Source organism: Biomphalaria glabrata, chromosome 1 (genome assembly GCF_947242115.1).
Source record: "Biomphalaria glabrata chromosome 1, xgBioGlab47.1, whole genome shotgun sequence".
Classification (NCBI taxonomy): domain Eukaryota; kingdom Metazoa; phylum Mollusca; class Gastropoda; family Planorbidae; genus Biomphalaria; species Biomphalaria glabrata.
This window is the reverse complement of record NC_074711.1, coordinates 63,829,912-63,846,173: the sequence shown is the minus strand read 5'-3', so window position 1 is coordinate 63,846,173 and position 16,262 is coordinate 63,829,912. Positions and strand designations below refer to the sequence as shown.

Below are 16,262 nucleotides of genomic sequence, written 5' to 3'. Positions count from 1 at the left end.
CAGGCATTGTCAGGACGACGTCGAGACAGTAAACCACATCCTTTACGAGTGCGCAACACTACACCCTAAACATGGCCATTTGAGTGAAGCAAAAACTGGTTTGCATGAAGAGCTGGCTCTGTACGGAGACAGAGAAACTCTGAGAAGAACTGCCGCTTTCCTTGTCCGTGTTATCAGAGAATAGAATTCTCAACACGGTGCCCTAGTGCGATGAGACTTACACGGTTTTTGACTTTGCTACCAGAAGGCAACAACATTGAAATTGTGGTAAATAAATGCTAAACTTATTAGCTGTTACCAAATGAATATAGAACTAGATTATAGTTTTTATCATAAATGTGTTTTCGGAATGTAAATTTATATATTGAAGGGGGCACACCAACATACAACAAATTCTTGAACCCGGGCCCACGGGTATCTCGCTACTGAAATGTGTGGGGTCGCATCGGCTCGATTGACTCAGGGATAGGTGAAGATTTATCGAAATTGACACTATACTTTACATTTAACAAGGCTTAGTAATGGAGAAATACTATACAACTTGTTTGTTTAATTAGAGAGAGAGAGAGAGAAAGAGAACGAAAGACACAGAGGAATAGAGAAAGAGATTGAATGAAAAAAAGAGAAAATAAGATAGAGAGAGAGAGAGAGAGAGAAAGATAGAGAGATTAAAAGAAACAGAAGCTGTCGTCAGTCTAAAGTTATCCAAACGGCCCCATAAAGCTGTGCTCACACCCAGTATCAATATCCCAGCGTTCCCCTGTTTCATGTTCCTGTTGTTCCTAAGTGAATATCGTGTCTCTCTTTTCCATCTGTTATGACCCGTCCCCTTCCCAGGCTGCACCACCACCACCTCACTCTCAGCACCGGGCTGTGGCAAGGTAAGCACTGTTCCTGGATAGACTATTAATAGTCTCTTTAGAATCCGGGGTTCCAATAGCTGCAGATCGGAACAATGTCTAAACAGATGCTGAGGTCATCTGCAGGCCAGGCTCAAATTTAAACATCGGTTCTCCAGTGTCAGGAAAGTACAAATATATAACATTATATAAAGAGAGCATGCAAGAGAGAGAGAGAGAGAGAGAGAGAGAGAGAGAGAGAGAGAGAGAGAGAGAGAGGAAGAAGAAGAAATAAATAGATACAAGAAAGACAAGAATGGTTTTGAATGAAAATAGGTAGCGAAAAAAAATAGAGAGAAAAAAGAGCATGGGAGAGAGGCAGAAAATTTGAGACTCAATAGACCAATAAACTAAAGACAGAATAAGAGAGACAGAAAACTAGAGACTCAATAGACCAAGAACTAAAGACAGATTGAGAAAGACAGAAAACTAGAGACTCAATAGACCAAGAACTAAAGACAGAATAAGAGAGACAGAAAACTAGAGACTCAATAGACCAAGAACTAAAGACAGATTGAGAGAGACAGAAAACTAGAGACTCAAAAGACCAAGAACTAAAGACAGATTGAGAGAGACAGTAAATTAGAGACTCAATAGACCAAGAACTAAAGACAGATTGAGAGAGACAGAAAACTAGAGACTCAATAGACCAAGAACTAAAGACAGATTGAGACAGAAAACTAGAGACTCAATAGACCAAGAACTAAAGACAGATTGAGAGAGACAGAAAACTAGAGACTCATTAGACCAAGAACTAAAGACAGAATGAGAGAGACAGAAAACTAGAGACTCAATAGACCAAGAACTAAAGACAGATTGAGAGAGACAGAAAACTAGAGACTCAATAGACCAAGAACTAAAGACAGATTGAGAGAGACAGAAAACTAGAGACTCAATAGACCAAGAACTAAGGACAGATTGAGAGAGACAGAAAACTAGAGACTCAATAGACCAAGAACTAAAGACAGAATGAGAGAGACAGAAAACTAGAGACTCAATAGACCAAGAACTAAAGACAGATTGAGAGAGACAGAAAACTAGAGACTCAATAGACCAAGAACTAAAGACAGATTGAGAGAGACAGAAAACTAGAGACTCAATAGACCAAGAACTAAAGACAGATTGAGAGAGACAGAAAACTAGAGACTCAATAGACCAAGAACTAAAGACAGATTGAGAGAGACAGAAAACTAGAGACTCAATAGACCAAGAACTCAAGACAGAATGAGAGAGACAGAAAACTAGAGACTCAATAGACCAAGAACTAAAGACAGATTGAGAGAGACAGAAAACTAGAAATTGGAATAGAAATGAAAAAGAAGACAACAAAAAGTAAAAGAAGAGAGAAAAAGAAATTCGAAGAGAGAAAAAGAAACTGGAAGAGAGGTAATGAAAGAGCAGGAACGATAATTAGAAAAGATTGCCTACTTGAGGTGCACTTTGAGATTGGGTAGAAGTTGGAGGACAGGGGTTTAAAATTCAGTAAGTTACTTACCTTTGAAAATATCTAATAGAGAGAATCTATCTATCTATCTATCTATCTATCTATCTATCTATCTATCTATCTATCTATCTATCTATCTATCTATCTATCTATCTATCTATCTATCTATCTATCTATGTGACGTTGAGGTCGTGGAACCCCGAGGGATAGAATTGACGCCTTCGATATGGAGGTCACGATAAAATGTCGTTCCATGCGTATGGTTGTCCCCCAGGTGCCAGCACTCAATACACCAATCATTAAGTCTATATATCCACGTCTGAGTGACTATCTATCATCTACGGAGAAAAAAAGAGATAGAGGGATTGTCAGAGAGATGGAGATAAAGAGAGAGAGAGAGAAAAAATAAAGATTAATGAAATTTTAGACCAAACGACAATGGAAGGCCCTCTATTTATAACTATCAGTGTCAGCCTGACCCAAGCTCACCTTTTCAACACTTTGTAGACCTAGTCCCCCCCCTCCCCCCTCTCGTATTTCCTAAACGAATTAAACTCACAAGAGGACGACTTAACTTCTGACCCTGTTGGACTATAAACATTGCTGTAAACTACATTTTTAATATGAAATTCTTAACTTCTTAATGTATTGCCCTGGGTGAGTACTGTCTCGGGGCAAGCGTTGTTTTGACATTAAGTTGCTCCACTATCCTAGATTTAGCTACAGACAGAACTGGGACGGGAATCTTTATGACTGCACCGTGCACGGATCATTAGGCTCGCTCAATATATGCGCCAGCTGATCCGTGCACAGTTGTAAAGATATATTGATGTAATCAACGTTGGGTTAGTGGCTGGAGTTTGTTGGTGTATAAATGATTGAGGAAAAGGACTAACTGGGCTATCAGGCGTCACCTAGCAATGTTGTGGAATGTTTGGAGTGCCCCAAAGCAGCTCCAGCTACCTGGACCCTATTCCGCCACTGGATGTAGCTGGCAAGTGGTGAGAGAGTGATGAGGCGCAAATCTCTCTCTCAACAATTTTTATCGCACATGCCACATTTTCATCTTAACATGCTGCTCATAGGAATTACGTTTGTGCTAATCTTTAGACATAGGAGGAGATACTTTAATACACACACCTGTTAATCGGGCCACTTGTGTACATGATCATTTTAATAACCGGCTTGTCAGATTACGAAAACATTTTCTATGCTACAAAAATGTTTCGGTACCTTAGGATTCAGTCCCAATAGGAGGTTGGTCCGATTAAGCTGTGGTCAGATTTACGCAGCTGCTTAATGGAAGGACAGATCCTAGCATATTTATCCATGTATAGAAACTACAAGTTACTCTTCAATGTGGCTACTTCTATATCTATGTTGTTTTGAAAGAGAGAGGCAGAGAGTGTGAGAGTGAGAGAGTGAGGGAGAGAAAGAGAGTGAGAGAGATAGGGAGAGAGAGAGAGCGAGAGAAAGACAGATGGAGAAAGAGAACAAAATTAACTCTTTACAATTTAAAAATAAAGGTAACCTATTAAATTTCAAAAACTCTCAAAACACTCACACAACTAATTAAACTGGGTAAATTTTCCCATTTGAGGGTAACATGTAACTAGGTGGCATGTACAGCTTCCCACGCCATGATATAGATGTTTGTAAACATGCATGCTCTATGGACAAATGAGCTTTTCTAATTAAATCTATTCTATGCAGTGAGAAATCAACAAGGTCAAGGTCGCTTGGTGTCATTTGCGAAAGGTCATACATATTTATTTTTTTTTAGATTAGAAACGCTCACACAGCACACACTATAGGCCTACTTGTTAGAGTCACAGTTAGAGTCAAGTTGTTTTTTCTTGTTCACACACACACACAAAATATGTATTAAAAACTTGTCGTTTGAATGCAAGACAATTGTCAAATTTCATCTAAGGGTGTGGTCTTCAATAAAATCAATGCAAGAAGTTCATTTCAAATTGTAACTCTGTACCGTAAGTTCTGGATTTAAACGAAGTTTAGAGCTATTAGCTGTTTTTTTTTTTTTCAATTTTTTTTTCTCTTAAGTATTCTTTCAGTAAACTGTTCACTCCCTAGTTACCCCGCCCTCTTCAGGCCTTTCCAAATTATACCTATTAAAAATAATGAGCAATTTATTTTTCCTTATCAAATTAATCTACAATTATCCTTATCTTGTCGTTTTAGTTCAAAACTCTATAGACTAATAAGTATATCATTAATCACACATTGAAGCCGAAGAGAATCGAACACATTGAATTCAACGATTTTTTACAATCGATGTGCCCTTTGACACATGCATCGGAGATTTATATAGGCCCGTGAGGGGAAAAGGTTGGGGGCAGAAATGAACAAAAACCTAATAGACAGAAGTGATCAGAGCACAGGCTCAAGACGTGGCTACTACGAATGGCAACTATTCCAATTGTTTTAGGGGTATCAAACTAGTGGCCGTGGGTCAGTGGCCTACACACATTGACAGTTCAGATCAATCAGCAATGAAAATTCTGTAGAGTTCAGGGAGGGCGAGAAACGTTTCAGAAATTTTGTTTGTCTGTATTGAAGTGGCTCATTCAGCTAGGAGGGAAGGAAAAAAAGAAATCCCTGAGTGGCCTAACGACCGAGTCCATTGCATTAACGAGGATGGAAGAAAGCCCCAACAAGCATGTCACTATCCACACACCGTTCCTCAAAGAACCGTTCTTATGGCAGACACCTGCACGGCTGATGTGGTGAAGAGAACGAATATGGGGGAGTTTCCCTGTTGTTTCCCTGATGTGCTCGGCCATTGGCCTCGCTTCTAATCCGAGTGCCTTGGGATATGAACCATCGGTTATAAGGATGTAATAATATACATCTGCTTGGATTTTCCCCAGACAGAAGTTTGGTCAGACAGGCAGATGGAGACAAGCTTCCTTAGGCCTTGAGTTCCAAGCATCATAGACTCAAAGAAATGCCAATGCTCAGTAGGCTGGTACCTAATGGGCTGATGGGATGAATGAGTCACTTCAAGTGGCAGTAAGTCATGTCAAAGTGATCGTCTTACGTTTTATAAAAGAGTTTTACAGACTTTAGTGTGTAAGCTAGCCACATAATCCGTAATAATGTATTCATCTTGACCTTTCTATCGCGCTTCTGCAGTTCCGGATTTAATGCAATATGTCATCCCATGGCGCAAACTCAAAAATACTCAAAAATATCTTTTTTTTTTTACTAAAATATGCATACTAATTCTTTTTTTTTTTAAAGAAGAAAAATGAGATTAAATTTACAAGCACTCCTTCTTTTAAAATATGGCATGCTTTTAGAAATAAGTATTATTATTAATCTGCATTCCTCATTAATTTTCGGACTCGAAGACAAGCCTTCTTCTTCTTCTTCTTCTTCTTCTTCTTATTATTATTATTAAGTGTATTTATATAAAATAAAGCTTTCGAAAAAAAGTGTAGGGTCCTTCAAAAAAAAAATCCTGCCTACAAGAGGCCTCCGCTTACTTAAATTCGGCCCCGAGTAGAAGTTTCTATAGTCATCAAATAATGTCCTTCGTAAGGTTGCTAATTGACCAGCTTCATTTCGTCTAGAAGTTTCTATAGTCCTCAAATAATGTCCTTCGTAAGGTTGCTAATTGACCAGCTTCATTTCGTCTAAAAGTTTCTATAGTCATCAAATAATGTCCTTCGTAAGGTTGCTAATTGACCAGCTTCATTTCGTCTAGAAGTTTCTATAGTCCTCAAATAATGTCCTTCGTAAGGTTGATAATTGACCAGCTTCATTTCGTCTAGAAGTTTCTATAGTCATCAAATAATGTCCTTCGTAAGGTTGCTAATTGACCAGCTTCATTTCGTCTAGAAGTTTCTATAGTCATCAAATAATGTCCTTCGTAAGGTTGCTAATTAACCAGCTTCATTTCCTCTAGAAGTTTCTATAGTCATCAAATAATGTCCTTCGTAAGGTTGATAATTAACCAGCTTCATTTCCTCTAGAAGTTTCTATAGTCATCAAATAATGTCCTTCGTAAGGTTGATAATTAACCAGCTTCATTTCCTCTAGAAGTTTCTATAGTCATCAAATAATGTCCTTCGTAAGGTTGCTAATTGACCAGCTTCATTTCGTCTACAATGTTGTTCTAATCTCATTCAAAGAACAGGAGATTGTGTTTACATCTAGACATCATCTTATAGGCTGGAACATTTTCAGAACTTGAGTAGTTTTAGGACTAGAGGTAATGAGTAAAGAAATAAAACAGGTGGAAGGAATTACATACACATTATATACACCTTGGAAACATAAATGATAAACATCAGAGTGGAGTAGTTCCTTGTATCACGCTCTCTAAAATAAGTCTATTTTTAGAAATAGACTTTAAAATATTGTTTCGTTAATTTATTTTTCATTACGTTGGAATTGAAAGACAGTTCCACAGCATCTAGTGCGCATGCGAAGTACAAGGACCTGGCGTTGGAAGAGTAGTAAGACATTCATACCTGAGAGAGAGAAAGAGAGAGAGGGAGAGAGAGTGAGAGATAAATAGAAATTGAGACAGAGAGAGACAGAGAGAGACAGAGAGCGAGAGTAGAAAAAGGTTGAGATAACGCGAGAGAAAAAGAGAAGAAAAGTATAGAGAACGCGCGGGAAAGAAAAAAAGCTTCAAAAAAAGAAAGGCATACACACACACACACATAAAAAGACAGAGAAGAGAGAAAAAAATAAAGACAGAGAGGAGTGAAGGAGAGAATGAGCGAGGATGAAGTGTTTAAAGAAAGTGATAAAAGAGAGATCCAGAGAAAACTACAAGAGCCAGTGAGGGACAAACACAAATAGAGTAACAAACAAACAGCAACAACAAACAGCAACAACAAACAAACAAACAAACAAAACAAAACTACGAGAAAGGTAAGAAGGAGATCAATACGTTTGAAACAGAAAGTACAAATATATTTTTTTATTTATTTTATTTCATAGTATGATGTCATTTCGCTAACGGCTCGTAACAACAGTTAACTCGTATAGTCAGAGAACTGACTTTATATGGTATTGATTTTAAAAAAAAAGAGAATATTGTTTCGCTACAGATCAACATCAAACAGTGTTGAGGTTTTCACGTGTGTATCTGTAGAGTAGAGAGATGTGTGTCTGTAGAGTAGAGAGATGTGTATCTGTAGAGTAGAGAGATGTGTGTCTGTAGAGTAGAGAGATGTGTATCTGTAGGGTAGAGAGATGTGTATCTGTAGAGTAGAGATATGTGTATCTGTAGAGTAGAGAGATGTGTGTCTGTAGAGTAGAGATATGTGTATCTGTAGAGTAGAGAGATGTGTGTCTGTAGAGTAGAGAGATGTGTGTCTGTAGAGTAGAGAGATGTGTGTCTGTAGAGTAGAGAGATGTGTGTCTGTAGAGTAGAGAGATGTGTATCTGTAGAGTAGAGAGATGTGTATCTGTAGAGTAGAGAGATGTGTGTCTGTAGAGTAGAGAGATGTGTGTCTGTAGAGTAGAGAGATGTGTGTCTGTAGAGTAGAGAGATGTGTGTCTGTAGAGTAGAGAGATGTGTGTCTGTAGAGTAGAGAGATGTGTATCTGTAGAGTAGAGAGATGTGTGTCTGTAGAGTAGAGAGATGTGTGTCTGTAGAGTAGAGAGATGTGTGTCTGTAGAGTAGAGAGATGTGTGTCTGTAGAGTAGAGAGATGTGTGTCTGTAGAGTAGAGAGATGTGTGTCTGTAGAGTAGAGAGATGTGTGTCTGTAGAGTAGAGAGATGTCTGTAGAGTAGAGAGATGTGTGTCTGTAGAGTAGAGAGATGTCTGTAGAGTAGAGAGATGTGTGTCTGTAGAGTAGAGAGATGTGTGTCTGTAGAGTAGAGAGATGTCTGTAGAGTAGAGAGATGTCTGTAGAGTAGAGAGATGTCTGTAGAGTAGAGAGATGTCTGTAGAGTAGAGAGATGTCTGTAGAGTAGAGAGATGTGTGTCTGTAGAGTAGAGAGATGTCTGTAGAGTAGAGAGATGTGTGTCTGTAGAGTAGAGAGATGTGTGTCTGTAGAGTAGAGAGATGTCTGTAGAGTAGAGAGATGTGTGTCTGTAGAGTAGAGAGATGTGTGTCTGTAGAGTAGAGAGATGTGTGTCTGTAGAGTAGAGAGATGTCTGTAGAGTAGAGAGATGTGTGTCTGTAGAGTAGAGAGATGTGTGTCTATAGAGTAGAGAGATGTGTGTCTATAGAGTAGAGAGATGTGTGTCTGTAGAGTAGAGAGATGTGTGTCTGTAGAGTAGAGAGATGTCTGTAGAGTAGAGAGATGTGTGTCTGTAGAGTAGAGAGATGTGTGTCTGTAGAGTAGAGAGATGTGTGTCTGTAGAGTAGAGAGATGTGTGTCTGTAGAGTAGAGAGATGTGTGTCTGTAGAGTAGAGAGATGTGTGTCTGTAGAGTAGAGAGATGTGTGTCTGTAGAGTAGAGAGATGTGTGTCTGTAGAGTAGAGAGATGTGTGTCTGTAGAGTAGAGAGATGTGTGTCTGTAGAGTAGAGAGATGTGTGTCTGTAGAGTAGAGAGATGTCTGTAGAGTAGAGAGATGTGTGTCTGTAGAGTAGAGAGATGTCTGTAGAGTAGAGAGATGTGTGTCTGTAGAGTAGAGAGATGTGTGTCTGTAGAGTAGAGAGATGTCTGTAGAGTAGAGAGATGTCTGTAGAGTAGAGAGATGTCTGTAGAGTAGAGAGATGTCTGTAGAGTAGAGAGATGTCTGTAGAGTAGAGAGATGTCTGTAGAGTAGAGAGATGTGTGTCTGTAGAGTAGAGAGATGTCTGTAGAGTAGAGAGATGTGTGTCTGTAGAGTAGAGAGATGTGTGTCTGTAGAGTAGAGAGATGTCTGTAGAGTAGAGAGATGTGTGTCTGTAGAGTAGAGAGATGTGTGTCTGTAGAGTAGAGAGATGTGTGTCTGTAGAGTAGAGAGATGTCTGTAGAGTAGAGAGATGTGTGTCTGTAGAGTAGAGAGATGTGTGTCTATAGAGTAGAGAGATGTGTGTCTATAGAGTAGAGAGATGTGTGTCTGTAGAGTAGAGAGATGTGTGTCTGTAGAGTAGAGAGATGTCTGTAGAGTAGAGAGATGTGTGTCTGTAGAGTAGAGAGATGTGTGTCTGTAGAGTAGAGAGATGTGTGTCTGTAGAGTAGAGAGATGTGTGTCTGTAGAGTAGAGAGATGTGTGTCTGTAGAGTAGAGAGATGTGTGTCTGTAGAGTAGAGAGATGTGTGTCTGTAGAGTAGAGAGATGTGTGTCTGTAGAGTAGAGAGATGTGTGTCTGTAGAGTAGAGAGATGTGTGTCTGTAGAGTAGAGAGATGTGTATCTGTAGAGTAGAGAGATGTGTGTCTGTAGAGTAGAGAGATGTGTGTCTGTAGAGTAGAGAGATGTGTGTCTGTAGAGTAGAGAGATGTGTATCTGTAGAGTAGAGAGATGTGTGTCTGTAGAGTAGAGAGATGTGTGTCTGTAGAGTAGAGAGATGTGTGTCTGTAGAGTAGAGAGATGTGTGATTGTAGTTCCCAGTTCTCTTGTAATACTTGTATAGTGCACATACTTGTTGATTGTCGTGACACGTTGAATCACAAATGTCATTAGAGTTGATTAGACTTGTTTAATTCATTCCCTTGGTGCAAGTAATTGAGTCGACTAACTAACACACTGCAAGGTACAAAGTAATTGAGTCGACTAACTAACACACTGCAAGGTACAAAGTAATTGAGTCGACTAACTAACACACTGCAAGGTACAAAGTAATTGAGTCGACTAACTAACACACTGCAAGGTACAAAGTAATTGAGTCGACTAACTAACACACTGCAAGGTACAAAGTAATTGAGTCGACTAACTAACACACTGCAAGGTACAAAGTAATTGAGTCGACTAACTAACACACTGCAAGGTACAAAGTAATTGAGTCAACTAACTAACACACTGCAAGGTACAAAGCCTAGTTGAAACTAATGTTGATAATTTGAAAGAAATCCATGTGACAGACAAACTTGCATCTTCTCAGAGGTTCATTTAGTTTCTAAATCCATGTATTACTTTTCCAAAACTCTCTTGGGTACTTTGGGCTGTTTCCTTAATTTTCCAACCAATCAAAATCTTTGCGTCTAGACCTAGTACTTTAAGTATTTTGTCTAACCAATCAAAGCATTCTATCCAAAAACACGTGATACGTTAATAATTTTCAGAACATGCACTGGTTCAATCAAATATTAAAATGGTTTGCGACCTTGACACCTTGAGCAAATCTTACTCCCACCAGCCATCAACCACCACTCAAATATCACGTGCCTAAAATATCCAAAGCCAGCTTCTAATTCAATCTGATGATTCAATCTTCTAACTCAATTTTCTAATTCAACCTTCAATCGAATTCATTCAAAACATACTTTCAAACCCAGTGTGAAAATGTTGGTAGAATCAAGTAACAATTATTTTAACAAGGTAACCACAAATGTTAAAAAAAAAGCTATAAATAGAGTTAATGCTAACAAAAGTTAACGTCGCACCTGCTTTTTTTTATTTACATTTTAGCTGGAAAAAAAAATTGCAGTCAAGGAAACTGCTCAGTCTTAAGTAAGTTGTTTGAGGTGTTAAAGTTCTGTAGCGAAATCAATAGACATGCCCTAGACATATGTAGAGGGATATTCAACATAACCTATAAACTGTCTCTATAGATTTTCAACATAACATATAACTGTCTCTATAGATTTTCAACACAACATGTAAACTGTCTCTATAGATATTCAACATAACATATAAACTGCCTCTATAGATTTTCAACATAACATATAAACTGCCTTTATAGATATTCAACATAACATATACACTTTCTCTATATGGAAGCGTGGTCGAGAGGCCAAGTGCGCTTGAACTTGGCTTGGCTACCTAGAAGGGGGCTCGAGGTTCGATACCCCCTCCCCCCCACCGGTCCATAAATGAGATTGGACCAAAAAGCGCTCTGAGCATGCTATAAGTGCTATAACTGTCTCTATAGATATTCAACATAACATATAAAACTCTATATAGATTTTTATCTAAACATATAAACTATCCAAAGAGAGATATCTTCCTTAACATAAAGTCGTCTCCAGAAATAGATCCAACTAAAACAGCAACAAAAGAGTTCACTCAAACAAAACCAACAGTAGTAGCTGCTTCTATTCTGAACAAGAGACAGTCAATGGTGGAATCAAATCTTCAAGAGAGATTTTAGTTTTTTTGAAGCTCAAACGTGACAGACGGACAGCTGAAAACAATTTAAAATTATTTTTTTTTCGCAAGTCTTATAGCTGTAAGTAGAACGACAAACTAAAAGATTGCTGATACTGATGTAGGTATTTTTTGTGAAAGAAGTGACTGTGACTTTTCAGGGCCGGATTTTCGATAGTCCAATATTGTAAAGCCTTCCAGGGCTTCACACTTTAATGGGGCCTCAATTTTTCAAATATAAAATTGTTTAAAAAAAAAGAGTGCCAAATATAAGACAATTAGGGGAATGAGATTTAATTGACAAGACATGTATTTTCTTCTTCACACTCATGACTTGCTTTTCATTTATTACTATTATAAAGTGCATTTATACTGAAGCTTGAAGAGGGTAGGGGCCTAAACGATAGTCCTGCCAAGGGCTTCCACTTACCTAAGTCCGGCACTAATGGCAGTAAAAGTCTTATTCAAATTTGTAATTTATCAATTTTTGCAATTCGACAAGAAGTTATATCTTAAAATACATAAATGTAGACTATATAAAACAAAAAGCAAAAGTTTATATCAAAGAAAGTTTCCAATTTACATTGTTTTAATTCGATTTAAGACTATACATATATAGAATATTATGTGCTTTATACGTGACAACTGATACACAGCTTAAGGTCTATACTCTACTGGCTAGAAGAAATGTCTGCCACATCGTTTTATAATAAATATTTAATATGCTTGTAATAACAGGTGCAGAATTACAAAGCTGGCCGAGTTGAAAGTCAAGTACTGAAACAAACTTTAGTGAACAAAATATGTTTCCACTAAATATCATGTACAGTATTTAGTCTAGTCCTAGATGTATTACAACTCAACGTATTCAGTCTAGTTCTAGATGTATTACAACTCAACGTATTCAGTCTAGTTCTAGATGTATTACAACTCAACGTATTCAGTCTAGTCCTAGATGTATTACAACTCAACGTATTCAGTCTAGTCCTAGATGTATTACAACTCAACGTATTCAGTCTAGTCCTAGATGTATTACAACTCAACGTATTCAGTCTAGTCCTAGATGTATTACAACTCAACGTATTCAGTCTAGTTCTAGATGTATTACAACTCAACGTATTCGGTCTAGTCCTAGATGTATTACAACTCAACGTATTCAGTCTAGTCCTAGATGTATTACAACGTGAGCAGTCAGGACTAAGAACCTACTCAATCCGATTGGTTTTTATTTCCATCAGCACGATACAATGTGTCGACATTATCTATATATATAATTCTTTTCTTCCCTCAAGAATTTGGACTAGAAGAAGAAGTAAAGGAAAGATCACTCTTTTATTTCTGCGGATAGAGTTATCCCACGAACTTTACGAGCCTTGCTGGTAGCGAAGTAATACAGTGTGTCATGAAAATTTTATTCCCTACATAAATCTGTTATGTTATACAATGGTTTAATTTAATAATTTATACACATAGAATTAGCGCGGGTCCTACGAAAGTGCGGGGCCCACTGCGGTCATCTAAGGCCTGCTCTGCAAAATAGCGGCGTATGCTACGCCGCCGGTCGACTAGTAAGTTATAAATTACACAGACATTTTGTTTTTGTCGTACTTCAACACTAACAAAACCATGTTCCATTCAAAGCTTTATTACACTGAATGAGAAACAACTACACACATAGTAGAGATCACAAACACGAACTAGGGTCAGTACACAGTCTAACAAATGTAAACAAACACTAGGGGGCGACAATCAAATTCACGCGTTTTCAAAAGTGATGCCTATGCCACAGGGTGTAGCAATGTGTTACCCAGTCTGACATGTTAGACACAAACTCTTCTGTATCAATGTTTTGTTTTCTGACTGATACAAGCAACCTGTTCCATGATCTAGTACCGCTAGGCATGAAAATGTACCTCTATGAATGTTCCCTAACATTAGGAATAGGGAACGTGCCTTTATTTATATGTATGTTTCGGCTATAGTTTGTGCTGTAATGTCATATATAAAGGCCTATTAGTATAAAGTGGTGGTTTTAAATATCTTACATATCTCAGCATAAAAATACGAACCTCATGATTCTAGTGTTAAATTGATTGTGATAAACTTTATGTAGGTTCTGACCACTAGCGCTGGCAACTTCTTTTTTTTTTTGAAAGAAAATATATAATGAAACTATTGAAATGTTTTAGCCATTTGACCTTCACTTCTGCCCATGAAACAAAACATGTCAACTTGCTGTCAGGTGTCAATATGATGACGTCGCGAAGAGGGCCCGAAATGTTTTAATTCAATGTCTGCATCAAGACTCTTTTAAGTGTAAACCTGGCTGGCGCTAAACAAAGCAGACGTCTCGAGGTCATGAGAGACAGTAGAAAGAGAGGGAGAGAAGGAGACAGAAAAAGAGAGAGAGAGCGGGACCGAGAGAAAAAGAACAGAGAGAGACACACCAAAGAAAAAAAAACTGAGAAAGAGACATAAAGAGATTGAGAGAGAAAAAATAGAGAATAAGAAAGGGAAATAGAAAGAGAGAGCGAGGGAGATTAATCATTAAGAAAGGTTTGGAGTAGATAAAGAAAAAGAGAAAGAAAGAGATTGAGAAAAAGACAAGTATAGAGAGAGAGGGAGAGAGAGAGAGAAAGACGCTACATCAAATGGATTACTAAACAGAACATCAAACCCAACAGAAAAATGAACTACAGGCTATGTAAGTTCGGAGACTCTGGAATCTCGTTTTTTAGACTGTTAGAACTTAGTGTGTGTGTTGGTGCATTAGAGTTTATCAGATGAAGGCATGGAGATTACCCGGGGAGTAGACTAGATCTAGACTAACCAGGTAATTAAACAAGACCAGTGAGTTACTAGAGCGAGAGGGGGAGAGAAGAGGTGACGAAAGAATGAATGAAAATGTTGGTCTACTACTCAACAGACTCCGTGTAGCAAGTAGCAACTGATGCTACATTTGGAATTCATTAAGTCCAAGTTGTTTATTGTTTCGCTAGTTACCGAGTTTGTCCGCAAGTCTTAATGAGCAGTGACACCAGCGACATGTTTAACGCATGTAACACTAGACCATGTAGAGCAATCTGGCTCACAGACTAACAGAAGATCCTGATCTACTGAAACTGTTCACCAGAACATAGATCTATAGAGAGAAATAGATAGATAGATAGATGGATAGATATTTAAATAGATAGATATATAGATAGATACTATTAGATAGATAGATAGATAAATAGATAGATAGATACTATTAGATAGATAGATAGATAGATAGATAGATAGATAGATAGATAGATAGATAGATAGATAGATAGATAGATAGATTGATAGATAGATAGATAGATAGATTGCCGACTTTTAGAAAGTGGAGACCCTGGGTAGGACTTTTTGAAGGCTTCATCTACTCATCATCCCTCCGCAAGGTTCTTAATAAATGCACTTAATAATGTGAATAAATCTTAAAACCAAGACATAAGTAGTAAACCAGAAATAGAGAACTTGTACATTTAATGTCATTGATTTTTTTTTTCTTACATTAAATAGTCATCTTGTTAAGCAGTTTATATAATTGAAATGAAGAAAGAGAGAAAGAGAGAGAGAGAGAGAGAGAGAGAGATTTTTAGTGTAACCTCTACTAACAACACCAATACATGACATGTCAATTGAAATGACTTGATCACACAAAAGTAAACAAGAATTAGGTTACCTGTGTCACTAAATCCAGATTCCAAACCGAGGCGTGATGAGCTATGTTATACCTCTAGTCACAGAGACTTTAAGAATGAACTATAAAAACATGCTTTACATTCTGAACACTCCAAGACAGAACGCGTTCAAAGAGTTCCAGCGCACAACTCCTTGATTGACCAATCCGTCCTTCTCTTAATCTTCTTCCTCTAGGCATAGACAAAGTACAGACATTTTACAGCCCCGAGCGAGCAGTTTTATACTCACCTTCAGCTGGCTCACGTGCAGGCGCGCTGTTCGTTGAAAAAAAAATTTCATCCTGTTGATAGTGTACAGATAGATTTCATAGTAAGATGGACATTATGAAAGATAGTTCAACGTTTAATGTCATCTTCACCGTTTTATGGTTCACTGTTTTCTTTTAGTGAAAAAGAGTGTAGGTTGCAGCTGGGTCTGCGTAGTTATCCTTCATCTTAGGAATCGAAGACATTGCTAGTGTTAGTTTCTTACTTTTAAATGTTCTAACCTCGTCTCAGCTACTCGTTAGGTCACAGACAGTTGCAGAACTTCAATACACCATGAATGGGCTTTACGTCAGAATTGGGGATTTCGATTCTAAACAATGTCAAGGACGCTAAAAAGATCATGTTGCCAACTATACAATAAGATGTATTTTGTAGTACAAGATATTTGAACGGTTTATCTCTTATCTTATCTTATATAATACAGACTTTACTTCAAAAAGAAGATGATTACCTCCTACGCGTCATGCATCTAGTCCTGCATGTAAACCAATGACTTAAAGGCACAGTAACAGAAAACATCTTTAATCTGGTATCTTATTATTGTCTGAATTATTCAGTTCAATTTTAATAATTTATTGTTATGCTTATTTGTACAATACTGACTTTCTGCCGTATTCGACCAATGACATTTGCCGCTTGCACGCTTTCCATTGCATTTAAGGTCAGCAAACTACAAAATATCGAACAATCGGTTTTTCAAAA

At 37.8% G+C, this 16,262-nt stretch overlaps 1 protein-coding gene across 1 annotated transcript in view; it reads right to left on the bottom strand.

Annotated features, from left to right (window-relative positions):
• LOC106072568 (neuropeptide FF receptor 2-like) overlaps positions 1-15,500 on the bottom strand; it is a 61,881-nt gene extending 46,381 nt beyond the window's left edge. The window contains exon 1 of the mRNA XM_056007469.1: positions 15,275-15,500. The gene's annotated coding sequence lies outside the window, so the exon portion shown is untranslated. The remainder of the gene's footprint in view (positions 1-15,274) is intronic.
• Between the last annotated feature and the right edge of the window lie 762 nt (positions 15,501-16,262).